The sequence below is a fragment of the Triturus cristatus genome, chromosome 9 (genome assembly GCF_964204655.1).
Source record: "Triturus cristatus chromosome 9, aTriCri1.1, whole genome shotgun sequence".
NCBI classification, from domain to species: domain Eukaryota; kingdom Metazoa; phylum Chordata; class Amphibia; order Caudata; family Salamandridae; genus Triturus; species Triturus cristatus.
Window position 1 is genome coordinate 944,740,027 of NC_140592.1, and position 16,617 is coordinate 944,756,643.

General features: G+C 49.2%; 1 protein-coding gene across 2 annotated transcripts in view; it reads right to left on the reverse strand.

Moving 5' to 3' along the window:
• RPS6KA5 (ribosomal protein S6 kinase A5) overlaps window positions 1-16,617 on the reverse strand; it is a 543,858-nt gene that overhangs the window by 58,278 nt on the left and 468,963 nt on the right. The window lies entirely within an intron of this gene.

Below are 16,617 nucleotides of genomic sequence, written 5' to 3' on the forward strand. Positions count from 1 at the left end.
AGTCAACAGATCTGGGTTTGATCCATCACCGTTCTTTAGCCCACTCTGCCACCCCAGTTCAGACATGGCCATATGCAAATCAGTCTGACCCTGTGCCTCATGGGAACAGTCCAGCCCGAACTGCCAAGCCATGCCTTCCCTGGACCGGAAACAAGCTTCCTAGGACCAGTATCTGGCATTTCAGCCGTCTTCAGCCAGGCTTGCTTGATTCCAGTGGCAAAGTGAGCAAGGGACTCACGTCTGAGCATACCCTGCCAACTTATGGCGAAGAAAGCGGTACAAAAGGGGGTGGTGACGGACGGAGCATCAGAACCAATCAAACACTCACACCCAGTCAACAGATCTGGGTTTGATCCATCACCGTTCTTTAGCCCACTCTGCCACCCCAGTTCAGACATGGCCATATGCAAATCAGTCTGACCCTGTGCCTCATGGGAACAGTCCAGCCCGAACTGCCAAGCCATGCCTTCCCTGGACTGGAAACAAGCTTCCTAGGACTAGTTTCTGGCATTTCAGCCGTCTTCAGCCAGGCTTGCTTGATTCCAGTGGCAAAGTGAGCAAGGGACTCACGTCTGAGCATACCCTGCCAACTTATGGCGAAGAAAGCGGTACAAAAGGGGGTACCGCTTTGTTTGCCATAAGTTGGCAGGGTATGCTCAGACGTGAGTCCCTTGCTCACTTTGCCACTGGATTCAAGCACGCCTGGCTGAAGACGGCTGAAATGCCAGAAACCGGTCCTAAGAAGCTTGTTTCCGGTCCAGGGAAGGCATGGCTTGGCAGTTCGGTCTGGACTGTTCCCATGAGGCACAGGGTCAGACTGATTTGCATATGGCCATGTCTGAACTGGGGTGGCAGAGTGGGCTAAAGAACGGTGATGGATCAAACCCAGATCTGTTGACTGGGTGTGAGTGTTTGATTGGTTCTGATGCTCCGTCCATCACCACCCCCTTTTGTACCAAATCATTTAATCTCCCCGTGCCTGAATGTGTAATGTAAATACGGTGCTCATGTAAAGCGCTCCAATACCTTCGGGTCGAGTTTGCGCTATATAAATATGCAACAAAACAAAAAAAACTCTGGGTGGAGCGCTACCCAGATAACGGATGCTGAGGTGTCTGATGGGAATGCTCGATTGCCAATCAACACAATCCCTGGAGCTGTGAAGGGGAACTAAGATCGATTTGGTCGGGTTAAGACTTCAGCCTGATACCTCCCCAAATAGCTCAAGGAGCCGGAGACACCGAGAGCCGGTATGTGCCGGATCCGTCATAAACAGGAGGACGTCGTCTGCATACAATACATTCGTCATGAAAACCATTCCAGCGCCAGCCCTGGATCTGAGCATTTCACCTGATAACGGGGGCCAGGGGTTCAATTGCTAAAGCAAAAAGCAGGGGGGATAAGGGACATCCCTGTCTCGTCCCTCAGAGGATCGGGAAATCCTGCGAGAGGGTCCCATTGATCAACACCCGGGACAAGGGATTAGAGTATTGCACTCGTACAAATCCCCTGGAATATGGGCCGATACCTGCTTGTAGTAACACCCATCCAGTGTTTTTTTTACAAGATGATAATCAGCCGAGACATGACATTATTTCCATGTAACTCATCACTGACGGTACACATATTCAAAGCAGTCCCTAGGTCAAATCGGAGCCCCTCTCCGTTGCTTCACAGCCCAACAGGCCCAACCATTTGCCCCATATTTTCTTGTGTTTAGTCGGGCATCCCCGGGCTTCATACACCGGTTGCTCTTGAGCAGCCCACCAGTCCAGTCCCTTGCACCATTGAGAGATCGTAGGCGGAAGGGAGTTTCCATTTTGCCACAATGTCTCTTCTGGCCACCATAATAGCTGTCCCCAGGAAGGGTTTTCCCGCTCTTGTGCCCCCCATCACCCGAGGATCAAGGTTCGGGGTGTAAGGGGAACCTCCCAGCCCAGTTCTTTTACACCACTCCACCGCATGGAAGGTCTTTTTGAAGTCTATCAAAAGGAGCGCCAGATACAGCGGCAGGAGTTTCCGGTGGGCCAGTGGCACGTGTAGCTTCCTAAGGCAGTGCCTTGTGCTGTGCCGGGGCATGAATCCACACTGGTAGGAGTGTATCAGGATAGTCAGTGCCTGTTTGAGGCGGTGGTGAGAATCGTGGTTATTATTTTAACTTCGGAATTAATAAGGGAGATCGTCTGTAATCCATGCAGGAGGTAGACTGTGGATTAGCTTTGGGTATGACTACGATCGTGGCCATATCGATGTCTTGCGGGAAACCTCTCCGTTCTATTGCTGCCTCGTATAAGGTTTGCAGGTGCGATGCCAGATTCTCTCAAAATGCAGCGTAATATTCTGCAGGGTAACAGTCTGGTCCCGGTGTTTTACCGGGAGCTATTGCTAATATGGCGTGGTCTATGTCCTCTTTTGTGATGGGTTGATCAAGGGCCTGGGTGTTAGCCTCAGAGTGTCGCAGGAGTGGGCTGTCTCGCAAGAAGGCAGTGAAGTTCCGTACCTTTGGGGCTCGGACGTTAAAGTAGAGGCACTTGTAGCATTCCACGAAAGTTTGGGCTATTGCCTCCGGTATTTGCTGGGTACATCAATTAGTATCAATGATTGACGGAATTATCCAATAAGCTAAAGGGCGGGATGCCATCCAATACAAAAGTTTACCATTTTTGTCCCTCCACATCCATAGACACGGGCCAAGGAAGACCTCCACATTTGCTTGCCCGATTCTATGGAGACATGGCGGATTTCCTCGTGCATGCACTTGAGATGGCGAGACTTCTCGTCCCCAACCCGTTGTGGACATGGTGATTCCAAACGTAGTGCATGGGCTTCCAGGCGAGAAAGACGTTCCTCATTGGATCGGTGCATCGCTAGGACGCAATCTTTAGCGACGCCTCTGATGGTGGCTTTACCAGCCGCCCACAATGTGCCCGGCGATCCCACTGTACCTTCGTTACGTTGGAAGTATTGCTTAAGTTTACCGAGAACCTTTCAGCAGTCCTTGTTCTGGAGGAACCAGGCATTAAGCTGCCAAATAGGGCAGAGTGTTCTGGTGGGTCTTCCCATAGAGAGGAGTAGAGGAGAGTGAACGGAGATCTCTTGAACGAGTGTCAGGATCAATGTGATCATGCGGAAATCTGGGACAGGCATAAACATCCTGTGAATGAGGGAGTGGGAGTGTAGGGCCGCAGAGGTGTGGGTATACTGGTGGAGTCAAGAGTTCCATATTCTCCAGACATCACAAAGCCCCAATTGAGAGGCCCAGTCTGAGAGTCGGGGGGCACCTGAGCTTCGACCCAGAGAGGGAACCCCGGCAGCATCTTTGGTGGAGTCCATGACTGCATTAAAGTCCCCCCGATTACCGTCAACTCCTGGGGAAGAGACATCAGAAGGGTTGTGTGATCCTTGAGGGAGGTCTCCAGAAGCACAGAGGACATGTAGACCGTTATCCAAGTGAGGGTGCGTCCTCCCATCATACCTGTGAGAGCTAAGAAGCGCCCCTGGGGGTCCAAAACATCCTGGGTAACCATGAAAGGGAGAGAGCGGCGAAGGAGAATAGCTACCCCCCTAGATCCGAGGGTGAACCCTGCATGGTAGACCCGGTTGTATCCCGGCACACTACGGAGGAGGGGTAGGTTTCCACACCCTGGGCAGACGAGCACTCTTTCTCTACCTGCTACCACCGAGGCGCCGACGGAGCCCATCCCCTGAACTAGAAGGGTTGGGTATAGGTTACTAAAGAAAGAGTTCCTATCAGCGCTTGGACGCTTAACCCCTTTAATATTGAGGTACAACAGGTTCACAGTTCTTTGCTTCCTTGGAACCGGTTTTAAATATTTTTTTCCCACCTTATTTCTGGTCCTGACGAAGCGCTAATAGATCCCCTATGGACCAACAGCAAAGCGCGAAACATGTTGACCCTATTTCTGTAGGACTTTCACTCACCACTACACCCATCCTGAGAGCAGCGGTAAGTCATACATCTGCCCTCTACCTTTTTTCCAAAGAGGAGCTCCAGGATTAATTTTAATTTTTGCCATACGGGACCCGTGAATAAAAAACTCTGGTTCTGGGTTCCACATAGCAATTTTAACTCACCAATTCCCCTTCCCTTTTTATAGGCCCACACCCCCCATGCACAACTACGGCGTCTCCATAAAAGATCTCCGATAAAGAGCCCTCTTGCGGGGCCCGTGAGTGACTGCAGCACCACCCCCACGAGGAGCAACGCCCGATGATGAAGCATGACACTCGAAAGGGTGTGTGAGGGCACTATACTCTGAAGGAGAAATTCCCCCACACTCACTTTGACCCAACCGTGCGATAAGCTCACATACCAACTCATTGGTACACTTTCTATTCTCTGAGGAACAGCTACCCTCCTAGTATATACACTGTATTCTGAGGGAGCACGGGTACTGGACCTCCTCTTCTCTTCCTAACTACGCTCCCGGTCCCCCACTCTCTTTGTATTACGAGACCCTGTTGTATCCCTGACAGGCTAAAAACGAGCACTGAGTGCCCAACAGGTGGGTTTCTAGCAGCATAAGGATTTCAGGGGCTGAGCGTTGTGCAAACTTCAGGACTGCTGCGCGTGTCACCCTGTCCAGGAGTCTGTTGACATTCCAGGAGAGGATGCGCAGGGGCTCCATATTAGCGCAGGACGATGGCATCGCTGATGTTACTATAGGGGGCATTGATTGTTGAGTGTGGTTCCTTGAGGGTCTGCGTGTACCAGAACTGCAAGTGGAGAACATGGACTCATCAGTGTTTTCTGGTCACTTAATGAGGAATATCAATCATGTGTGTCTGATTTTGAAACAAAATGAACTGTGTGTAGAAGCTTGCAAACAATCCCGCTTCCCATCCCCCCTTCCCATACTTCTTTCCCTGAAGTATCTGTCACCCTACCATTAACAGCTTGAACAAGTGTAACCATTAAGGTTGGAGGACGAAGTGGTAGACACCCCTCCATGTTATAGGATTTAGCGAGATTCAGAAGCGTGAAATAGTAATGTTCCTTGAGGCTGTTACAGTGACCACTTGTGCAGGTGGGTGCTGCCCCACATCATTGGACTGCGGGAGAGATCTGTGTCTCCTGATTCACTGAGCGGTTGAAGCGGAGATTCCTTCTCAGACGCTCTTTCTATCGGTTCACATTCTTACGTTCCTCTGCGCTGTCTGCTTTCGGCAGGGGATGTGAATGTGCTTCTTCCAGTTAGCCTCGGTGACACTGATGGTTTCCGGCAGGCGTTGCAGCCCCTCCAGGAGCTGGTCCGTCGCCTCTGTGATCCTGATGCTTTACTCTGCTTAATGTCGGTGTTGCGTCTGGTCAGGGAAGTAGCTGTCACATTTTGTAAGGCCAAGGGTCGTTCCTCAGTAGCCCACGTCCAGGACGCCTCTGGAGTGTCAAAGAAGTGAGTCTTCTTGTTCAGGACTACACGGAGGCGGGGAGGGAACAGGAGTCGGTAGGACAGATTAAGCACCCTTAATTTTTGTTTGACCACAATGAAGGATCTCCTTTGCATATGTATTTCTTAAGTATATTCCAGAAAGATCATCAATCTATTCCCTTGACATGATAGGAGGGGATGAGAGCGCGCCTCCTTTAGAATTACATATCTGTCCTTGAAGTTAAGGATGCGTGCTATGAGCGGTCTGTGTGGAGCCCCAGGCGGCGAATCGAGCGCCAGAGCACGGTGGGCTCGTTCCACTACAAACCACGTGGACAATTGCTCTGGGAGCATTCATGTCTTGATCCAGTTCTCGATGAAATGGGCGATCTGGGCAGGTTCAGTCCCCTCGGGTATGCCCACAAAGCAGAGATTTTTCCTACATGAGCAATTTTCGGTGTCTTCAGCCCTCCTGTGGAGCTTAGCCGTGTGGGACATTAGACGGGATATCTGAATCTGCATCGTTGCCATTACATCTTCAATGGTGGAAAGTCGGGACTCAGCTTCAGTGATCCTGGCCGTTGCATTAAGGAGGTCTTGCCTAATGAGTGCAACGTCTACTCGCACTTCCCCTATCTTGTGCTCCACTGAATCTTGAGAGGTGCGTATGGTCTGAAGGATGGTGGCCAGGTCCCTGTCTGACAGAGGTGTTGTGGTATACTGTTCCATGTGAGTCTGAGAGGGAGGTGGTTTCATCACCTTGTCCTTACCCATGATCAAGTAGTCAGTCTTCTCACCTGTCCTTAGTTGCAAGAGGGAGCAACCTATCCAGGTATAGCCTCACTTCAACTGCTAGGGTGGCTGGACTTTTGTCTGTTCAGACTCTTGTGACTCGTGGGAGATGCCAGCTAGTTCCGTCCCCAAGCACTAGAAAATGTGGATTTTACTATCTGGGACCCGCCACCTGCTAATTGTTGCTGGGGTGTCTGTGCCTGCTCGCAGAGGAGGGGGGGGAAACAGTTAATGCATGGAAACAAGGGGGCTATATAACCAGATTTTGCGTGCAGCAACTAATTGGCTAGGAAACCGATGAATTTTGAGAGGTAAGGGTTTTCTTTACATGTGTTTCTCTAGGATGACCTTTAAAATAAGTGGTTGGTAGCAGCGCGCTGGAAGGGCTAAAGCTACTTGCGTTTTCATACATGGCAGTGTAAACAAATATTTGGCTGGGCAATTTTAATGAGTTTGAGCAGTTTTTAAAGTGTTATACCTTATTCTTTTTTAAATAAAATTACTTGAGGCACTTTGCACTTTGATAAATAGCCGGTCCCCTGTCCGCCGCGGCTTCTGGCCGATTGACCGGAGGTACATGGCTCCTCCCCCTGATCCCCTCACTTCCGCTAGTGGAGAGTGTATTTAATTGCTATGGGAGCCCGGTCGCACAGCAGAAGCGTGCAGCGGACGAGCCGCCGGCACACCAAAGGCAAACCCGTCTGCACCCGTTCACAGATGGATCGCGGCCAGTGCCAGTTATGCTGCCCGTTTGACCGGCAACCAGGTAATTCAAGGGGGGAGGGATGACTTGCTTCCTGTAGAGGCAGTCCTTGCTCGAGGGATCATGCTTTAAATCTGGCTAACGAAGAATTACCTGGTAAATTTATTGGCTGCAATCTCACGTTAGGGAACACCATGATAAGCAACAAGGAAGGCAATAATTTGGGGCTGAACATGCAGGTAGACAGGATTAGAGCATGCCTAATCAATTGCAGATCGCTACCTAAGCATTCTAAGGATATATGGCTCTTAATTGCAGAGAATGATTGGGACATCATGTTTCTGACAGAAACATGGCTGAAAGAGGATTCCTTATCAGCAGTTGCCATGGCCATTCCGCCAGGTTTTAAAATTTGTTGTGCTAACAGAGAAGGAGGAAAAAGAGGAGGGGGGATAGTCATTATTTTAAAAGACTCCTGGGAAATTGCCTCGTCAGCGCCACATAATATGGATGGGATTGAAGGGCTAAACTTCTGCATTGAGATTGGTCCTACAACCTCCTTTTCAGGAATTCTGATCTATAGACTCCCAGACTGCACACTTAGTATAATGGCTGGATTTTGTAACTATATTGTGCAGAAATCTTTACTATATTCTAATTTTACAGCATTAGGGGATTTTAACCTACATGTGAATGACCCTTGTTGTGTGCAGGCAACACAACTGGTCTCATCCCTCACTGGAGCCAATTTAATTCAGCTTGTGAACCTGCCTACCCATAAGCCAGCAAAAGACACACAATTGATGGATGGAATGCAGAACCAATCAATACATTCACCCCCAGTCAAAAGATCTGGGTTAAATCCATCATTCTTTTGCTCACCATGCCACCCCAGTTTAGACCTGGCCATATGCAAATCAGTCTTGGCCCTGTGCCTCATGGACTTTCTGTTTTCAAATATTCTGTCCCTGAAATCTGAGTGCCCATGTGTAGGAGAGTAGGATCTGCACTTATGTTGCCCCCACTTTTTTTCTGATGTATACACTGGTTTCTGGCTATAGTCTGGCTGGATCCCTGCTAATCAGGGCCCCAGTCTATCTGTTCTCTCTAAACAACTTGGTGTGCATATTAGATGCACTAGTGATTGGATACGGTGGTACCTTATGAGCCCCTAGTATATGGTACCTTAGGTATTGGCACTTCACAGGCCTACCAGGGGCTGAAGCATGTATTATGCCACCCTTGAGAAGCAGACTCAATCTGACACCACAGGCCTGCTACTGCAGCCTGTGTGAGGTAGTGTTAGCACTCCTCACTGAGGTATAGGTTCCTATATCTCACCATACACACACACATATAAAACTATCAGCAACCCCTATGGCAGGCCCTATCAATCCTGAGGGCAGGGTGCTTGGTTTACTATGTGAGAGGATGCCTCTGCATGAGCAGGACCTCTCTGCAGCTGGTAGAGTCTATTCTCTGTGTCTGTTTGTAGATGCGGTTAAACCATATACTCTTAAGTGCATTATAACATTGCGGTAAATGCTAACTTTAGAATGACTGCATCAAAACATGTTGTGTTTGGTGTTAAACAACTTGGAATCATACCCCCACACCAGTATCTGGTGTGGGAGTATGATCCCACCCTTCTAGAGGGGACGACATGTACCCACTGTACTTAAACGACAGAAATCTGAAAGAGCCCTGGCATCACAAAACGGATGCCACCAGCACAGATACTGGGCTGCCATCCTGCTGCTGACAAACTCGCAGTGGAGGAAGCCCAACAAAAGGCATCCTGTCACAGGGAGGTGTCACCACCTTCCAGACAGAATTTAGTGTATTGGAGCTGGGTGGGTGCACTCCTAGAGTGCTTTGAAGTCCTGCACTGGGGGAGCAGTAGACTCCTCTGTGCATATGCCAGCTCAAACCGGTTCAGGGGCTACCTGTCCCTGCTCTGGCGCTAAACTGGACAAAGGGAAGTGGGTGTAACCACCCCCTACCCTGACCCTCCTAGAGGAGTGGTCATAGAGCTAGTCCCTCCCCTATCTTCACTTTAAGATAGCAAGCTTTGCCATTGCAAATCAGATAACCCTGGATGACGCTCTACAAAGAAGAATCCTGGCCCTTCGACGTTCCACTACCTTTGGAAGACGTTCTACGAACTTGTGCTTTGGACCATTGGTGGCCCAAGCCTCCAGCAGGTTTGGCAGCGAAAATCAGAGGCCTACCCCGTCCCGAGTGACCGAGGGCTCCTGGGAAGCATTTCCTGAAGAGGCGTCTTCGCGATCCCTTGCCCATTGGCTAGTGGGTCCCCCGAAGACTTTATCGACTAAAAGGGCTCCCCTGGTTGCTCCAGGCCTGCCCTCACTCACCCTCGCTGGGTGAGTCCCTCAGACCTTGCTGGTCTGCACCATCGACTTTCTTCAGTCTACAAGAGACTTGCATTTGCCAAGGCTTGTTGGCTCCAATCCGGTTGCTGACACCGCCATCAGCTGCAGACGTCGTGGGACACTCCGAATCCAGCGTCTGGTCATCGTCGATCCTTCCTGGACCTCGTGAACGAAGAGTCAAAACACCATCGACGACCTGAAATCACCCGACATCTGTGGTCATCCATCTTCCTGGCCACCGGTCACTGGCAAGTGACTTTGAACGCTGTCCCTTCAATTTTCAGGTCTTCTGCATCTTGAATCCACCCTTGGATTCCACCGGACACTTCTTCAGTCGACGCAAGCAGCAAGTCTTCTTTGGTCTCCATAGAAAACAGCGACGCGACCCGACACCAAAAGACACCTATGCACCCGGCTTCCCTGGGTGAGGTAACTCGTGCACTCCGGTGCCCAAGTGTGTGTTGGCCCCAGAAATACTTACCTTGTAAATGGCTTGCTTGTAGACTTCCTCGAAGTACCCTAAAACTTTAAAAATCAAACTGCGACTTGCTCCATTGTAATCAATAGGTAACCCGCGGCTGTGTTCACACACTGCACATGTCTCCCGTGGGCCTGTTACTTACCTGCTAACACTGCAGTAGTGAAGCCCCAGCGATTCCCCAGGCCCTAGGCCTTGTCATTTTGCAAGTCGACATTGTTATACCATTTTTTTAGTATATGGTCTGGTACGCCCCCTAGGGCTCCAGCCATATTTGTGCTTAATTTACTGTGAAACGTTGACATTTGAATGTGTACCTGGCTTCTAATCTCAAAGAGATTAGTAGAGTGTGTCTAGTAATAAATACATATATATTTGATATATATACCTGTGTGGTGCCCTTTCATTTGGTAATTCAAGAGATTATAAGGTAAAACAAGCTGCTTTACATTCCTCTGAGACTAAGCCTGAAGGCTGCTCTCCACAGCTACCACTAGGATAGCTTTCTTTAAAAGGTTGTCTTAAACCTATCTACCATAAGAGTCGAATTGGACTGGTGTAAGGTGGCCACTATAACTAGTGACCAGCATATGCCAGGCCAACTTCTCACATTGGTGGGCAGCGTGTGGGATTCCAGCTTGCCATTGTTTTACCAGAAAATCTCTATTTGAATTACTAACTGAAAACCATTAAAGGTACATATAAAGTCAAGCTTAGTATCAATAAGTTCTACTGAATTTAGACCTGTTTGTGAAGGGATAGCACACCCTTGCTACAGCTCAAGCTAGGTTCAGTAGGCCACAAAGTAGTGTAGGTAGTACAACACTGCACAACACTAGAATGTTCTTAAAAGGTGGAGCCAATGGGTCCACCCAGCCTCAGTACAAGGACATGGCCTACACTGACTTGAAGGCCATGTGTGTTGAAAGACACCTGAAGCTAGGACGGAGTCCCTCAGCCCTACACCTGACAGATCTGTTATTAGCAGATGACCTTAGGTCAGCTCTAGGAGCTGACAGGTCTGAACCAGGGGATGGGTCAATAACCGTGTCTGATGATGAAAATCAGGATGACCTGGACTCTGTAGTTGAAGGGCCACATCCACAAGGATCTTAACAGGACAGAGGAATTCTCCCTAAGAGAGCTGACAGAGTGGAAGAAAGGCCTAGGCCCCCCTCAAGGGACTCTGACCATTCATATCACTCTGGAAGAGAATCTGTCCATCAGAGGAACTCATACTTTCCCAGAGAGCCCTCCTCTGACAGAAGGTACAAGATGCTCCAGTATGAGGAAGCTAGGCTTGTCCTCAGAACCAAGCAATTGGCCTTAGATAGAGAAGTCTTTGAGCTCCAGAGAGCTTCTCGGAAAGAGGGGTTAGATACCCCTGGTGACAGCAACAGTGTCCCTAGAGGCAGAGATTACATCCCAGACCATAGGAACCTGTCCAAGGTTGTTCCTCCATACCAGAGTGGGGATGATATCCACAAATGGATAACTGCTATTGAGAGGGCCTGTAAAGTTCAGCAGGTCCCCCAGAAACAGTGGGCAGCAGTCTTGTGGCTTTCCTTTTCTGATAAAGGTAGAGACAAGCGCCTCACTGTTAGAGAGGAGCATGCCAATGACTATGAAGCCCTGAAGAGTGCATTAATAGATGGGTTTGGCTTAACCACTGAACAGTACAGGTTGAAGTTCAGAGATACCCAGAAAGCACAGACTCAGGATTGGACTGACTTTGTTAATTGTGCAACCAAGGCTCTAGAAGGTTGGCTGGTTGGTAGTAGAGTAACTGATTTTAAGGGATTGTATAATCTTATAATGAGAGAACAGATCCTTAATAATTGCCAAAACCAGTTGTTGCATCAGTACCTGGTGGACTCTGATCTGACCTATCCTCAAGAATTGGGAAAGAAGGCAGACAAATGGGTCAGAACCAGGGTGAGGCAGAAAACCCAGAACCAAGGGGGTGACACTAAGAAGCAAGATCCTAAAGGCTCAGATAAAGGTGGGGATAAGTCAAAAGACCAGAAGTCTTCACAAGGGCCCCAAAAATCTGCATCTGGTGGGGATTCACAGTCTACAAAGGGAAAGGCCAAAAGAAGCCCTGGTGCAAATTCTGTAAACAGAAAGGGCACTGGACTTCTGATTGTACCAAGTCCAAAGACCAAACCACCGCCACTCCAGCCCCTAAGGCAACTGTTCCCCCTAGTGCAGTCATTGGTGGAGGTAATAATCAGAATAAACCTGGGTTCTGATGTAGACTCTGGCCTAGTCAGAGTACCAACACAGGCATTGCTAGTTTGTGAGGGAGACCTTGGTATGTCCTTCCTAGTGAGCCTCAGTAATCTGGGCAAATACAAACAGCAGCCTATCATAAATGGCAAACAGGCTTTGGCATTCAGGGACACAGGTGCTAGTGTCACCACGGTGGCAGAGGATCTAGTGGACCCTGCGCAGATCATCCTGGGTGAAATGTACCAGGTGACCAATGCAAGCAATGTCAGGACCAACCATAGCCTGGCAGTTGTGAACTTCTCCTGGGGAGGGGTAACTGGCACCAAAAAGGTAGTAGTCAGTGCAGACCTCCTTGTCGAATGTTTGTTGTGCAATGATCTGGAGACTTCAGCCTGGTCTGAAGTAGAATTATGGACTCATGCTGAGATGTTGGGCATACCTGCAGAGGTATTTGCTGTGACCAGGTCACAAGCCAAAATGCATAAAGCTGAACCAGCTCTGGATCCTGAAACTATGGACCAGATGCTATCCAAGAGGAGGAGCAGTAGGGTTAAGGCTGTGCCTTCCCCTCTGTCTCAGATTCCCCTCCTGAGGGAGGAGAAGCAGATCCTTAAGAAGGAAATGCCCCAGAGGGACTTGAGCCTGATCAGGTTGAGTTCTTGGGGGCAGGGGAACCTTCCAGGGAAGATCTGAGTAAGGAGCAACAGTGCTGCCCCTCTCTTGAACCCCTCAGACAGCAAGCTGCTGCTGAGGCTGCTGGGAGTGCTAGTGGGTCCCATAAAGTTTATTGGGATGAGGAGCTCCTATATTCTGAGGCTAGAGATCCTAGCCCTGGAGCCACCAGGAGGTTGGTAATACCTCAGAAGTTTAGGAGGTTCCTCTTAACTCTAGCACATGACATCCCATTGGCAGGACACTTGGGCCAAAACAAGGCCTGGGACAGGCTTGTTCCACATTTTCATTGGCCACACATGTCAGAGGACACCAAGGAGTTTTGTCGCTCCTGTGTCACTTGCCAAGCCAGTGGCAAGTCAGGTGGCACAACAAAGGCCCCCCTGATACCACTACCTGTGGTGGGGGTTCCCTTTGAACGGGTAGGGATTGACATTGTTGGTCCCCTTGACCCTCCAACTGCATCTGGGCACAGATTTATACTGGTGGTAGTGGATCATGCCACCAGGTATCCAGAAGCTATACCCCTAAGGACTACCACAGCTCCTGTGGTAGCAAGAGCCCTCATTGGAGTTTTCTCCAGGGTGGGTTTCCCTAAGGAGGTCATCTCTGACAGAGGCACAAACTTTATGTCAGGATATCTAAAAGCAATGTGGAAGGAGTGTGGTGTCAACTACAAATTCACTACTTCCTATCACCCACAATGCAATGGGTTAGTTGAGAGATTCAACAAAACCCTAAAGGGAATGATTAAAGGCCTCCCAGAAAAGCTTAGGCGAAAATGGGACCTTTTACTTCCCTGCCTTCTGTTTGCATGCAGGGAGGTTCCACAGAAGGGGGTTGGCTACAGCCCTTTTGAACTTCTGTTTGGGCACCCTGTTAGAAGACCATTATGTTTGGTGAAGGAGGGATGTGAGTTACCTCTCAAACCTCCCAAACAGGATGTGATGGACTATGTACTTGGTCTCCGCTCCCGGATGGCAGAGTACATGAAGAAGGCAACTAAAAATCTTGAGGCTAGCCAAGAATTACAAAAAACTTGGCTTGACCAAAAGGCTGTCCTGACTTTTTAATCAGCCAGGCCAGAAAGTGTGGGTGTTGGAACCTGTGGCCCCTGCAGCTCTCCAGGACAAATGGAGTGGCCCCAATACAATTGTTGAGAAAAAGGGAGAAGTCACCTACTTGGTGGATCTTGGAACTCCCAGGAGCCCCCTTAGGGTGCTTCGTGTCAACAGACTTAAGCCATATGTGGACAGGGCTGACATGGGCTTGCTCATGGCAACTGATGAGGACCAGGAGGAGGAGAGTGACCCTCTCCCTGACCTGCTCTCACAGAACCCTGATGATGGGTCAGTTGATGGTGTTGCTTTGGCAAGCAGCCTCACTGATCATCAGCAAACTGAGTGCAGACAAGTTCTGCAACAGTTTCGACATATGTTTAGCCTGACCCTAAGTAAGACTTCCTGGTGCACCCATGAGGTGGACACTGGAGACAGTCTGCCTGTAAAGAGTAAAATCTACAGGCAACCTGACCATGTCAGGGATTGTATCAGGACTGAAGTCCAGAAAATGTTGGAACTAGGTGTTATTGAGCCTTCAGATAGCCCTTGGGCTAGCCCAGTAGTCCTTGTGCCAAAACCTCATACCCAGGGTGGTAAGAAAGAAATGAGGTTTTGTGTTGACTACAGAGGCCTCAATGGAAGTCACCAGGACTGATGCCTATCCAATTCCCAGGGCAGATGAACTTATAGACACTTTGGCCTCAGCCAAGTATCTTAGTGCATTTGACCTAACAGCTGGCTACTGGCAAATCAAGTTAGCTGATTATGCAAAGGCCAAAACAGCATTTTCAACCCCTGGTGGGCACTATCACTTTGTGGTAATGCCCTTTGGTTTGAAAAATTCACCTGCCAATTTTCAGAGGTTGGTGAATAAAGTTCTGACTGGTATGGAAACTTATTGCTCAGCTTATATTGATGATATTGCTGTCTTTAGTTCCACCTGGCAGGATCACCTGGTCCACCTCAGATATGTTTTGGAGGCCCTGCAAAAAGCAGGCCTCACTATCAAGGCCACTAAGTGCCAGATAGGGCAGTCAGGTTGTGTACTTGGGTCACCTTGTAGGTGGAGGCCAGGTTCTGCCATTGGAGAGCAAAATCCAAACCATCATAGAATGGGTAGCTCCAACAACCTAGACACAGGTTAGAGCCTTTTTAGGCCTGACTGGGTACTATAGGAGGTTTCTTAAGGGATATGGATCTATAGTGACCCCCTTAAATTATCTGCCTCTAAGAAAATGCCAAAAAAGGTTCAGTGGACAGCTAGCTGTCAAAAGGCATTTGATGACCTCAAGCAGGCAATGTGCACTGCCCCCATCTTGCAGAGTCCAGATTACAAAAATAAGTTCATTGTTCAAACAGATGCTTCAGAGCTGGGTGTGGGAGCTGTACTGTCTCAACTTAATGATTAAGGTCAAGACCAGCCAGTAGCTTTCATAAGTAGAAGGCTGGCCCCTAGAGAGAAACGTTGGTCAGCTATAGAGAGGGAGGCCTTTGCTGTAGTGTGAGTCCTGAAGAAGTTGAGGCCATACTTGTTTGGCACTCACTTCATAGTTCAGACTGACCACAATCCCCTCCTATGGCTCAAACAGATGAAAGGTGAAAATCCTAAATTGCTCAGGTGGTCCATTTCCCTACAGGTGATGGACTATACAGTGGAACATAGACCTGGGACCCAACATGCCAATGCAGATGGACTCTCAAGGTATTTCCAATTAGAACATGAAGACTCAACTGGTCAAGGTTAGTTTAATGTCCCTGCGTTTGGGGGGGGGGGGGGGGGGGTTGTATAGGAGAGTAGGATCTGCACTTATGTTGCCCCCACTTTTTTTCTGATGTATACAGTCTCTCTGTTCTCTCTAAACAACTTGGTGTGCATTTTAGTTGCACTAGTGATTGGATACTGTGGTACCTTATGAGCCCCTAGTATATGGTACCTAGGGCATAGGCACTTCACAGGCCTACCAGGGGCTGAAGCATGTATTATGCCACCCCTGGGAAGCAGACTCAATCTGACACCACAGGCCTGCTACTGCAGCCTGTGTGAGGTAGTGTTAGCACTCCTCACTGAGGTATAGGTTCCTATATCTCACCATACACACACACATATAAAACTATCAGCCACCCCTATGGCAGGCCCTATCAATCCTGAGGGCAGGGTGCTTGGTTTACTATGTGAGGGGGTGCATCGGCATGAGCAGGGCCCCTCTGCAGCTGGTAGAGTCTATTCTCTGTGGCTGTTTGTGGATGCCGTTAAACCATATACTCTTAAGTGCATTATAACCTTGCGGTAAATGCTAACTTTGGAATGACTGCATCAAAACATGTCGTGTTTGGTGTCAAACAACTTGGAATCATACCGCCACACCAGTAACTGGTGTGGGAGTATGATCCCACCCTTCTAGAGGGGACGACATGTACCCACTGTACTTAAACGACAAATCTGAAAGAGCCCTGGCAACACAAAATGGATGCCACCAGCACAGACACTGGGCGGCCCTCCTGCTGCTGACTGAAACTCGCAGTGGAGGAAGCCCAACAAAAGGCATCACCACCTTCCAGACAGGATTTAGTGTATTGGAGCTGAGTGGGTGCACTCCTAGAGTGCTTTGAAGTCCTGCACTGGGGGAGCAGTAGGCTCCTCTGTGCATATGCCAGCTCAAACCGGTTCAGGGGCTTCCTGTCCCTGCTCTGGCGTGAAACTGGACAAAGGGAAGTGGGTGTAACCACCCCCTACCCTGACCCTCCTAGAGGAGTGGTCATAGAGCTAGTCCCTCCCCTATCTTCACAATATGATAGCAAGCTTTGCCATTGCAAATCAGATAACCCTGGACGACGCTCTACAAAGAAGAATCCTGGCCCTTAAACGTTCCACTACCTTTGGAAGACAGAAGAATCT